A 14498-nucleotide genomic window follows, 5' to 3' on the forward strand; every position below is an offset into this window, starting at 1 on the left:
CAGTCGGTTTCATGTCAGACACCCTTTATATATTTAGTAATTATTAATATATATATATATATATATATATATATATATATATATATATATATATATCTGTGAAATAGCATCAAAAATGCCAAGTTGAAATAAAACATCATGTCACTGGAAACATAACACAGTGAGTGAAGCATGTAGATGAACATTTTCTCTGGTAGTTCGAGTATATAATAATAAAAAATGTAGTTATTTCACATCGATAACAATTCCGAAAAAATAACTGCAAATTCTTAGCCAATGACAATGCGGCTTTATTGCAATATTGTCTGCACTTTGTGATAATGCGCACGTTAAGAGCATGGATGTAGGCTGATAAGCGTGTATACGTTTTTCGAGTTGAATAAAAAATGAGTCGGAATAGTTATCTACTATTGCGTGCGCGTCGATGTAGCGAACGGATCATCGACATCAGTTATAATCATTATCTAGACCCGATGGCAGATGAACGATGGAAAAATGATATCGCGTACGCGATGATCCCATTCAAATTGATCGCGTGGCCCATCGGCATTTGGCCACTGCAACATTACAACTTCTATTCATTATTACGCAGTGCCCTGGGCATCTGCGGTGCGGTACGCATTTTTTGAATTTCGCTTTAGTAATCACTGATGCGCGATTGTTTGAGAATGTAAATAAATCTTTCTATTGCGTTTTGCAAAGCAAAACTGCTGCTCTAAATAAAATCTCAGTGTCGCGATAATAATTTCTCATTTTTAACAACTTATATGATTTTTCCCACTGTAATAATAATCTCAAGTGGTACGATTGTAAGTCGGAAAATGTCTCAGAAAGATTCTTTTCTTATGTTTTATGACACATGTGTAGTTTTTTTTAATCGTTTATAGATAGCATAATTATTATGGATAGTATATGGATAGTATATATGCTAGACTGTTTTAAAAATTCATTATTATTTATAGAGTAATAATAACAATGTAATAATAATTACGTAATAATAATTGTGTGAAAAAAAAGATTAGATAAATAATATATTATAAAACGTCATATATTTATATTTATTTATATTGTGAGATATTTAATCTTTTTGAATTTTTGTTTTATATTATATCGCTATTGAAATTTATTTTAAATATTGTTAATTTAAATTTGCTATTTAAACAATTTTCATCACATATTATTTTAATAACATTTATCTTCCCGTTACTGTTATATCCAAGTATAACATAAATTAAAAATTTAAAATATTATAAGAGTCTTTTGTACAAAGTGTAAGAAGATGTTTTTTTTTCTTTGAAATTTGATACTGTATAAGAAATGTTTTAGACAAAACTTATGGAATCTTAAAAAAAATTGATAATATTAAATTTTAGGGATTTTATTTTTCAAAATCATGAAGTCAACCTAGTTTTTTAAATAAGATTACCCAAATTTTTTTTAGAAATTAATTTCTCACAATATTTGGCATAAATAGTTATAATGGTAGAATGGCAAAAAAATAAATAGTTATAATGGAAAAAAATTAATAAAATTATAAATTAATAATAAAAATAATTAATAAATTAATAATATTAAAATTAATATATATATATATATATATATATATATATATATATATACATACATATATATATATAATAATGAAGATATAGAATATGATATTATATTATATATATGATATTATATATAAAGATGAGAGTGCTGACTTACCATTAAGTTAGTATTCCCACTTCCAAAAAACACTTATAATGAGTCGCAAATCAAAAAACAAATATATTCTAATTTATTGCTAATTAATTATTCAAAGAAACTGCAAACAGATTTTGAAAAACAGATTTTTAAATTTTTAATTATGCATTAATATGACATATTATGAACATAGAAAATAAAATCATCAAAAATAAGTAGCTAACAATTTTAATTTGTTATAATATTATATTTTGCATTAAATGTTCTCAAAAATCGGGGGTGTATGAGGTCGCACTGCAGAGGTAGTACCTTTCTATCGGGACAGTCACATCGAGAGTTGAAAGCAGAAGATGATCCTTAATAACTGGTCCTCGCGCTCAACTCTCACTTATGGCTCCAAGCGCCATATCCCGGACAACCGTATTGACTTACAGGCGAAACTAAATGAGGGTAACCAGATGGCGAAAGAGTGGCGGCGGACTCAAAATGAGCAGCCACAAACAGCGTCTGACCCACAGTGGGCGGCTGAAAAATAAACTTCTCAACACGCACTGGGCCAGCGAGAGAAGTCAAGTCTAAATCCTTCTATGATTCTGACTCAAAGTAAAAGGTCCTCAGTCCCCAGCACTCCTAAAAGCATCGACTACGACAGCGATCGAAAGGCTAGAAGGAGAGAGAGTGATAAGAATCACTGGGTAGGACCAGACTGTCATAGGACTACGATCTGGCTAGGAACATACAATATAAGGACGCTATCGGACAATGATAAATTGAAAGAGTTAAAATAATGGAAAATATCAAATGCGACATTATTGGATTATGCGAAATCAAAAGACAAGGAGAAGAATACATAACCTGAAATCGGGAAATCATTTTATGTATAAGGGCGGAAGATATACTGAAATAGGATTTATAATCAAATCCGGAATAGCATCACGTGTAAAAGATTTTAGAGCGATATCAGATAGAATCGCATTTATAACCGTAAAAATTAATAACAGGGCGAGCTTAAAATAATTTAAGTATATGTTACCTTTACAAATACCAACCACCGCACGGAGACGTTAGATTGACAATACAAGACCAGCCAGCTAACTATGAAATCATAAAAGGTGATTTTAATGCGAAAATAGGAAGAAAACTAAAGGAGTATGAAATAAAAATAGAAAATTATGGTTATAGTGAAAGAAACGAGAGAGGCCAGACACTGCTGAACTTTATTAGTGATATCAATTTGCACATGATGGACTCCTTCTTTAGAAAACCCAAATACAGAAAATGGACGTGGATGAGTCCAAATGTAATAACAAGAAATGAAATCGATTATGTGCTAACAGCACAAAAACACATAATCAAGGACGTATTGATTTTGAATAGATTTGACACCAGAAGTAGATTAGTTAGAGCAAAAATAGTAATAGATAAGAAGCAACAAAAAAGACAAGCCCATAAGTACAAAGCTCAACCAATAGCTTACGAAGAATTAAAAAGAACAGGCTTAGAATTCAAAAGGATCATAGAGAGTAAATTTGCTTCCATAGAAAACAACAAACAAATCCTCATCAACGTAGAAGCTCAACAAAATACTAACATCCAAACTAAGAGAGAGTGTTAGAGAAATATTGAAAACCAAACCGAACAAGAAACAAGAATTAAGCGACGACATTAGAAAACTAATAGAATTGAGTAAACAACTAAATGAACAGCAGAAAAGAGGAACTATAGAATATGCGGAGCTGAACAAGCTGATAAGAAAGAAAATAAAAGAAAACAAAGAAAACTCACGAAATGATCAGCAAAATCATAGAGGAAAATAGGAACTTAAAGAATCTGAGACCAAGCCTAGGAAAAAAACAAATATATTCGCTAATCGACGAAAATGGCAACGATATAACGAACCGAGAAAAAATATTAAAAACAGTAGAGGAATTTTACGGAGAATTATCAATCCAAAGTGAGGAGACCCAAATGCATACGAAACAAACTAAATCATAAAAAATGTGGAGTCAGAAGAACTACTAGACATAGTCGAAAAAGAAGTAAAAAAGACACTACGCGATATAAAGAGGAATAAGACACCGTGAAGGTGAAGATGACATTTGACATGATAACTGAAAGTGGCAAAAACTTGGTTAAGATGGTAACCACCCTGCTCAATGAGTGCCTACAACAAGCGAAAATTTCGGAAACATGGAAAAACGCGAAGATCATCTTATTACATAAGAAAAGGGACAAACGACGACTGAAAAACTACCGCCCAATTACCTTACTATCACACTTGTTTAAATTACTCACGAAAATAATTACTAACTGACTAACTAAAAAACTTGATGACTACCAACCAAATGAACAAGCTGGATTCAGGAAAGGTTACTCAACGATCAATTATCTCCTTACTATAAAACTAATGATCGAAAAATATAACAAATATCAAATATCTATCTACATCGCATTCGTCGATTACGAAAGAGCTTTATATAGAATAGAAACAATATACAATAGAAACATGGGCAATCCAGCGAGTGCTTCAAAATTGTCGAATAGAGAGCAGATATATTCAACTCATACAGGAAGTATCGAATCAAGCAACAACTATATATCATTTACATGATAAAATGAACAAAATACCATTGAGGAGAGGTGTTACACAGGGCGATGCATTGTCTTCTAAATTATTCACACTATATTAGAAGATGTATTTAAAAAACTAGAGTGATCAAATAAAGGAATCAATATTAACGGTCAACACCTGAGTTACCTAAAATATGCAGATGATATTGTCATCATAGCAAATGGACTGCATAAATTGGAGATAATGTTAAACGAACATTGAATCAAAGAAAGTGGGACTAAAAATGAACACAGATAAAACAAAGGTAATGTACATTGGAGTAGGTGAAGTACGGATAGAGAACCAACAAATAGAAAAAGTAGAAGAGTTTATTTATTTGGGACAGAAAATAATACTAGGAAAGGAGAATCAAACTGTAGAAACAAAGATAAATAAGACAGTCTTGGACAGCGTTCGGGAAACTTGGTCATATTCTAAAAAACAAATGCATAGCCTTGCATCAAGAAAAATTTGAAATGTGTATATTACTGGTATTGTGTTATGAAGCAGAGAACTGGAGTATGATCAGAAAAAATATGGATAAATTAAAAACAACACAACGAGTTATGGAACGAACAATGTCGGGCATGTCTTTGAGAGATCGAAAAACGAATGAGTGAATCAGACAAAGAACTAAGGTAACAGATGATAGAGAAAACTGCAAAATTAAAATGGTTCTACGCGAGGCATGTAGCAAGAAGCGACATAGGCCGATGGCATAAAAGGATAGCGGTATGGAGACCCTACACATTCAGCAGACCAAGGGAAAGACTCCAAATGCGGTCGGTGGACGACAGCAAACAGCATTAACTGGATTCAGATGGCGGCAAACCGTACAAGATGGAAATCAGAATTAGAAAAGGCATACGTCCAAAAATGGATGTAAAAGCTAAGAGATAAAGAAAAAGTTCTCAAAATAAACCATTTATTTATCTGAATTTATTGCTTGCAGTTTAACTAAAAAAATTAACCAAACGAGTGGCGATGCTGGTTTATCGACAAGAGTAAAGAATATCAATTAATTCCTGCTACTATTTTAGTCTTAAAACGTTTCCCTAATTTGTTGCTCTCAAGATATATAATATTGGATTATATATATATATATATATATATATATATATATATATATATATTGCGACAATTTTTCCCTCTCGAATCCGGTCGAACGATAAACGCATCCGCCGGTTGATCTCTCTCGCGCGCGGGTGAACTTTGCGCCGACGAACGGGAGTCGATTCATCGTACAGGAGAGGCGGGAAAAGGTATCGTTGACAAAAGAGAATCGAGGTATAATTACACGCCGGGAGGGAACGGGATAGAACAAATTCCGCGCGTGCCGTGAAATCTCTAATAAATCTCTAATAAATAATTTGCTAAACAGTCAATTGGGCGCCAGATATGGTCTTTCAATTCGCTAAATACGCGAAATAGGCGCGAAAAAGACGCGAAAGAAAGGAGTAGATTTCGTCGCGGGCGGACTAGCTACTCTACCTAACGGTAGAGGGGCAGGGCGTATGTTGAACGAACGCGATATTAAGGCAAGACGCGACAAGGATAGAGCGACAGATACACGCTAAATAAAAGTAAAGTGTAACAAAAAAAATAACAGATTTATTAATTTGGAAGAATAGTGTTCGGATGGATAGACAAAAGTCTGCGGTGAATTGCGCGGATGTTCGGCGGCGGTAACTTTGCGGAAGCGAGACTGGATCGTAGAGGCAACTTAACGCCGCGGAAAGTATACCGTCGGAAATTCAAGATTGGTCGGACGTTCGGTGCCCGAGCGCAGAGTCGATCGTTGGATCCTTTCAGACCGATACTATTTCGTTCCTTATCTTAACATGCCGTATGCTAACCACATGCATCCAGTGCAACCCCGAAACATACACCGCGCAAATATAGCTCGCAATATTTTATACAATGTTTCGTACAAACCGCGAGATTACGCTATCGTTCATTCACTCAAAAGCATATAATTCAACGGTACCAAAAAGAATAAAAGAAATATATCCGCACGAAACACTTTCACACTCGACGACTAACAAATCAAAAGAAATATATAATCGCGAACCACACTCACATTCAACGATAGACAATTCACGCATATACGACTTAGATGCAAGACGGGCGAGAAATCACGCGACTAGTATATTACGCAGTATTCCCGATCCACGATCTCCAGAAAGACGACACATGCGGTATTAAACGCGCAATAATGTTTTAATTCGCGAGACCAATACTTAAAACGTTTTGGGGCTCGAATCGCTTGCCGACGTCGTCGTGTCGCAATCGAAATTACGCTAATGACGACGCAAAATTCCGAGCTGAGCTTGAACGCGAAAATAACACATCAAAATTGCGGCCACGACGGCAGAACGACGCGATTCCGATATCGCAAACGCGCGTGGCTAGGATTGGGCAGGGTAACCTCACCGGCACAGTGACGGCTCTTGAATCCGGGGAGAATGACTGCGTCCTCTCGCTCGGGATCGTTCTCCTAGTCTCACCGGGAATCGGTGAGACTCTCTTTCACCTTTGATCACGGTCGTTCGGGACCTCAGGAATTGCACTAGTAAATCTCACGTATTTTTTCGTATCAACGCCCGAGCCAGTCTGACCCGGGATCTTCGCAATCTAGAATCGGTAATGCCGAGTCAACCGGGAATGCGCAATCGGGGTGCGCGACCAACCGTGTAATAACGCGCTATGCAGCCGCCGGACGGCATGATCGTATCGGGGGCGCACGCACTCCCGGGATCGCGATCGATATTGTCGCTAATTCCGCTTTAGGGATCATCCAAAGATCCCGACTAGATGTCTCGATCGGGAATAGAACGGCAGCCCTCTCCGGTGTCCTTTTCGTCCGCCACCTTTGGCCGCGGCAAAGTTCGTTTGCGACTCTTTGGGGCGACGTGCCTGTACCGTCCTGCGTCTTGGCGCAAGGATTCCTTCGACCTTCTACGTTTCGGGAGGTGTTGTCTATCTTTTATCTTTGGCGGCCTCGTGTCTTCTCGGCGGTCATCTGTTAGTAACCGAATCGTAATGATTACGTTCTCTGACCGCTCCTTCTCTTTCCCGATGAGGTTCCCCCAATTACAACGAAATAATAAGCCAAAAATACAAAAAGAATTAGATTCAACAAGTCAATCGTACAAATAATACCCCTCTGGAGATTGCAGTATGGCTCTCGCGATTTTCGGGGATTGGCGCAGATGCTTATCTCGCGCTCAACGGTCGAGAAAAGATCCGGTGGACGTGTGCGAGGCAACGTTACAATATATATATATATATATATATATATATATATATATATATATATATATATATATATTACAATTCTTAAAATATACAAATACAATTATAATACATTAATATTGTTAGTTATTTATTTTTCATGATTTTATATGTTTATAGTGTATCATATTAGTGCATAATAAAAAATTTAATTTCTTTACAGTTTCTGTTTACAGTTTCTTTAAGGAATTAGTTAGCATTAAATTAGAGTGTATTTATTTTTCGATTTGCGAATCATTATAAATATTTTTGGAAAGGATGTTAGTTTAAGTGGGGATGTTATGCATGGTAAGTCAGCACTCTCAATTTCTTTAATATCATTTTCCTCCTAATAGATAGGAGTAATAAATTCGTGCTTAGAGCAACAAATTAGCACTTAATTATGCACTATAGCCGAATCCGATCTTTTGTAGTTAGGGTATCGGATTAACAAGGATAAAACTAAAATATTTTCTATACATTGTGAGCTTTAGAAAGAAAAAAAATTTATTAACATTTATTAAATATAAAAATATCAATAAAATCTTTTATCTTTTATTTCTTACATCTTAATTAATTAATTCTTACATCTTAATCGTTTATTTAAAGTATCGAAACACATTTTTTTCTGAATTCAAAACATTATATACGAAAAAATAAATCAACAGGGTTTAATGGTGATTTTGCCTTGCATTGAATTATACATGGGTTGTACTGACGTGGAGCAGAATGTGGACAGCATCATGTTGATTTGTTGCGGAACACTTGGAGTGTTAAAAATGATATGGTTTCGCATTTATGCAAACAGTTTAATTGTCAATTACAGTTCGGCTATGAAGGATTATCTGACAATTGAAAACGTAGAAGATCGTGCAATTATGCGAAAACATGCCTTTACAGGAAGAATCATCTCTTGTCCCATGCTATGTTTTTCTTACTTTAGTTGTATAATGTATGGATTGATACCTCTTCTGGGATATAATAAAACAAACCAGAGGAACATAACGAATGAGGGCGCGATATTGGAGTATGCAATACCATCAGCATGCACTATGAAATACCTCAATGCTCCAGCAAGCATGCATAAAATTTTGTGCCTCATCCAAGTTATTGCGATGATACTATCAACTAATGCTCATATCGGTAATAATATCTATCTATTATTTCACGATTTTGTAATTTCTGCCTTAGTTATCAGTCAAATATTGTAGAAAAATACTTAAAATAATATTATTACAATTTTAGAAAAAAGATTTTTATTAACGCAAGCTATCTTCTTGTCGTAAACGAAAATTAGTTGTTGTATTCGGATGCATATCTTAAAATTAGAATAAAGAATATCAATATATTGTTCATCAATACATGAATACATATTAATGAAGTTTGTTTATATAAAGGTAACGACGCGTTGTTTCTCAATATTATATTACATATTTGTGGCCAAGTAAAAATTTTGAGAACCCATTTCATCGATTTTAATGTTACAAGTCCGCGAGTCTATGATCGTTTCAACGCACTAATTCAAAGACATTGTTACCTGATAATGCTGACTAGAAAACTGGCTAATATGATCAGTTTTGTTTTGTTGGTGGAGCTATTTATTATCAGCATATTATTATGTATAATGGGTGAATATTTTTATGTCACTTATAAGACTAATTATACATACATATATATATATATATATATATATATATATATATATATATATATATATATATACAGGGTGTCCAGTCACCCATTAGTTTTTCTTTTATATATATATATATATATATATATATATATATATATATAACATTATAAAAACTAATTTATATATTTAATAAATAAAAATTCTTTTTTTTTATACAGGATTTCAGTTTATCGTAGCGATGAAAAATAATGACACTGTTATGATGGCAAAAAGTTTAATGGTACAAAGTGCCTTTTTGACTCAACTAACAATATACAGCTTTATCGGGAATTATTTAAAGTCCCAGATGGAAGAAGTAAGATTCTCTATCTATCTAAGCGCTTGGTATGATTTTCCTGCAAAACTGATGAAGAATTTAGTCTTCATCTTTATGCAGACAGAATCTCCAGTCACTTTGCAAGCTGGGAATTTCATAACCATAAACTTGTCAACGTATATGAGTATCTTGAAAACTTCTTTTTCCTATCTATCTGTACTTCGCGTAATGATGGAAACATGAAATACAACACGTGCAAATGAAAAATTTCTACAAACAGTAAGTACATTATGTGTTAAAAAAAATTACATAAAACAAATAACTTCAAAACAAATAATTTCAAAAAAAAAAAATTGTTAATTATATTAGTTAATAAATAAGGAGATGAGCAAATGAGAACTGTATACGCTGGATGAGAGGCGCCAAAATTGTGTTCTTCAAATTGTGTGTGATTAATATATATTTTATATATTCGGACGTTCGGTCCGAAAATTGGATCATTTCAGTAAATTTGATGAATAAAAAAATATACGAACGTGTCAAGCGTGCCATACTTGTTAATTGTGTTGATATTAATATCACACGCTCGTGATATTTTTTTGTTTATTAAATTTACTGAAGATGATCCAATTTTCGGACCGAAACATCTAATAAATATACATTAATCACACACATGTGAAGAACACAATTTTGGCGCCTCTCATCCAGCGCATACGGCCCTCATTTGCCTATCTCCTCTTATTTATAAATTAATATTAATTTATATTTAGAATCTTTCATAATAAGTCAATTGTTAATTATAACTGCCATTTACAGTAGAATATGTGCCAAATCATTCTTTTTTATGAAATGTCATAAATATATATATATATTTGAAATTGTTACATTATTAAAGTATTATACCGTAATGGGAAAAAAATAAGTTTCTTAATATACTAGATTATTTTATCCATAACGCCTCTGCTAATTTGCTACATAAAAAAAAGTAAATTACTACTTATTTTCACTTTTGAGTAGATTGACCTCGTACTATTTAACCAAACGGATATCAAGATGGAATAAAACTGTAGTATAATGTGCGCATATGTGATAAGGAAAATGTAAAGAATTCTACTAATATTTTGCATAATAAAAAGGAATAATTGCTCGATGGGTGACAATTTATAGAAAGTATTGTTATATAGATCTTATATGTATCTTATCTTGTATTAATATAGATTTATTCAGCGACAATTTTGCGTAAAATTCTCCATATATTTTGTTAAATGATGTATCAATGCGTGAGGAGCGTGAAAGGCAGATAAGCATGTATACTTTTCGGGTATAATAAAAAATGAATCCAAGTAACCTTGTTGTGTATTAATATAGCAAACACATCGGCGAAATCAGTTACAGACATTACCTCGATTTAATGACAAGCAAACGATGGAAGAAAGATATCGCCACAGACTTCTATATGATATACTAGAGTTACTAGACTGCTAACACGATTATATTTTATATAAGAACATGTGAAACCAGGGCAGCCATTTAAAATTAGGCAGAATATCGATATTTAATCGATTCAAGTCATTTAAATGTCATTCATTCATTTTTCAAACATGTACATTTAAAACAGAAACGGTTATTGATCTTCAAATAACCTTGACAATGACCTTTAATGTCAAATCCAAGGTCACTAAATAGCCCCCACTGTTCCCTGCAACTTTTATTTGAGTCGTTTTCCTTCAAACGTTGATCCTGAAAAGTTATGAGGGTGGAACTTTTAAAATGGGACACCCTATATATATATTCTGACCAACTGTAAGGACCGTGGCACGCAACAAACTTAAGCAGTAAAACTTAAGACGTAAGCAAATTGACCAATTACGGACGAACAGTAAGGCAATCATAATTTAAGCTGAAAATTCCGTATGAATGAAATTCTAAAGTCTTAAGTTTTACTGCTATTTTTTATATGCCATTTTTTTATGGCCCTAAATGGGAGGCCACTGCTCAGGGAAAAACATAAAGTCGAGTAGATGTATAGTAGGCGTCTATTTGATACATTTAAGATAAATCGATTTTCGTAGATAAACATCATTATGATCACTTTTATATATCTTCTAGATGTTTTATAAAAGTCTACAAGACTTCTTGTATCAGACCATTAAAAATTGAAATTAAAAATTGAATTTTGACCAATCAAGACAAAGAAATTTTACTCTTTTGTCCTAATTAATCAAATTCCAATCTTTAATCTTCAATGCATAGTTTGAGACGAACTTAATCCATCAGATAATTACATATTATACAATGATTTAATCCGAATTTACAATATGGACATAATAAGTTTTTAACATTTAGCTCTGTGCCCTAAATATTCATCTTTCTTGAATTTGTCGCACTATAGCAAGAGTATGTAATCGGGTTATGAAATGTAATATCTATTTTATATCTTAAGTAGACAGTAATGAACCACTTCCACTTATTTGGACACTTTATCTCTGATCGGACATTTATCTGTTCGATTTTCCAAAAATCATTTCAACATCTGAGTTTTCCTGTGGAGATAGTGTCAGATATTAAACTGACAGAAATATTTATTATAATGTTATAGTCGCCTTTTTCAGGCTTTATATACACTTCATGACAAAAACTTGATCTCGAGTATATAAAGTGACTAAGTCGTCGCATAGCAGTAAGCAAATGAACTATAAACCTGAGGCAGCCAATCACTAGCAATTTTTCCGTAAAATAACAATATTCATTCAATTAATAACCGGTTATTGTACACTCAGCAGATGGCAAAAGAAAGCAGACATATGTTATCTCTATCTCTCTTCAGTTATAGCCAGAAACATCATCAATCTCCAGATTTATATATGATATATTGACAGAAATATGTTCTTGACAATACGAAGTGAATTCTATTGGCATCAGTAACAGTTATTATCTTAATAATGCGAACGGTGAAAGGATGATATCGCATACGCGCATGACTCTTTACAAACTGATTTCTTGACCTATTGGCGTTTGGCCGCTACAAGTTTATAACTTTTATTCGCTATTACGCTGTATCTTTAGCTTCTTTACGTGGTATGCACCTTTTGAATGTGACCCCGATGATCATTGACGCACGATTAAATATAACGTAGGATGTTTTCTACGGTAATCTTGCAATGCTCTAAATAAAAAAATTTTATTACGATAGTAGTTTTAAATATACAACCTTTTTATTTTTGACAACGTATATAGAGTGAATCGCTTTGCCAGCAATAGTAACAGAAATAAACCATACAACATAAATAAATACATAAATAAACACATAAATAAACCATACAATATAGGTACATTGTTTCTAAATATGAAATGTTATATACGAGATACATATCAATAGAGGTCATAATGATAATCTTACCTCTCGTGATGAAAGGGCTTACACATGGGCTGCATTAACGCGGGGCGAAACGTAGACTGCATCATATTAAGCCTAACTGCAATACTTGCTGTGCTGAAGATATTACAATTCCGCATTTATGCTAACAATTTAATCAACAACTACAAATCTGCTTTAAATGATTATTTGATAATTGAGAATGTAGAAGAACGTATCATTTTACGAAAACATGCTCTTGCAACAAGGATTGTTTCATTTCCTCCACTGGGCTTCTTTTATTTTATTTGTATAATGTATATGATATCATCTCTTACAAATCAAGACGTAAAAAATGTAACAAACAAAGAAATCATATGGATTATCCAATACCATAAAATGTGCTATGAACCATGTTCATGCTCCAATAAGCATGCACACAATATTTGTCATCATTCAATTAATTATATTGACAGTATTGCTAATTTCAGTAATATTTATTTTGTTATGTGATTTTTTTTAGTATATTTTGTTTTACTTTACATATAAATAAGTGTGTGGAAATTTTGAACAAAAATATAAAACTTTTAATTGTAGTTATATTTATAGTTTATAGTTATATGTATATTAGAATATATTATATGTATATATGTATATAAGATGATTTATAAATACTTGTGCAAATTTTGTTTTTTGGGGGGGGGTGAGAGTTCTTCACACATAAACAAGAAAAAAATGTCATATAACGATAATGCCTGAGTTATAATCGAAAGAGTAAACATGCATAAAATGTTAATTAATGGAATAATGCAAAGAAGAAACGGAGTATTTCATGCCAATTTACACGAAATAAAGATCGCGCATAACAAAGACGAGACGCATAAGAATATCGCAGAATAATGTAATAAAAATAAAAATGATTAAGATGGTGAGAAATTATTAATGGTCAAAAGTTAAAAGAGTATCGCAGAATAGTGCAAGAAAAAAAATGATTACTTCTCGAATGTCATTTTTGATAAAATTAGGTTATTATAATTATTTAGAACAAATTTAAATTTATAAAAATTTATTCTTGTTTGCATGCGCATGCATGCTTCCTATCCATGCATGTACTTTAGTATATTTCAAACTTTTTTTATTAATAACTTTTTAATAAGCAACGAGCGACGATTAAATTAAAAGAAAAAGTTACTCAAAATTATGTCCTTGACAACATATATCAAGATCATTGAAATCAGCGAGGTTGGCGCAAATATGCATATTTACCTAGGATTTTTATGTTAACGCTGTTACTGTCTTTATACTCCATTTCCTCGAAAACTATTATTCGTAAGGTGAAATTGTACCTAAAATGTTTATCTCTGTGAAATCTAAAACTTTTGTCTAAAACATTTATCATGATTTTTCGTATTTATTGAGATAAATATAAAAAACTATAATTTTTATGGGTTTTTCATGGTTTTTACCATAAAAATCAAGTAGTTGCCAATTTTAACTATGATATTCATAATCAGCTCGTTAAAATACGTAAGAATACTGAGTTTTCAAAAAAATCGGGAGTGAGTACTTTTCGGAACTACATTCATAAAATTTCTTAAAAAAATAATAATATCGAAAATTG

General features: G+C 32.6%; 1 pseudogene; it reads left to right on the top strand.

The window, feature by feature from the left end:
- The first annotated feature begins 473 nt into the window (after window positions 1–473).
- LOC126857729 (uncharacterized) overlaps window positions 474–14498 on the top strand; it is a 38341-nt pseudogene continuing 24316 nt past the window's right edge.

This window comes from Cataglyphis hispanica, chromosome 22 (genome assembly GCF_021464435.1).
Source record: "Cataglyphis hispanica isolate Lineage 1 chromosome 22, ULB_Chis1_1.0, whole genome shotgun sequence".
Taxonomy (NCBI): Eukaryota; Metazoa; Arthropoda; class Insecta; order Hymenoptera; family Formicidae; genus Cataglyphis; species Cataglyphis hispanica.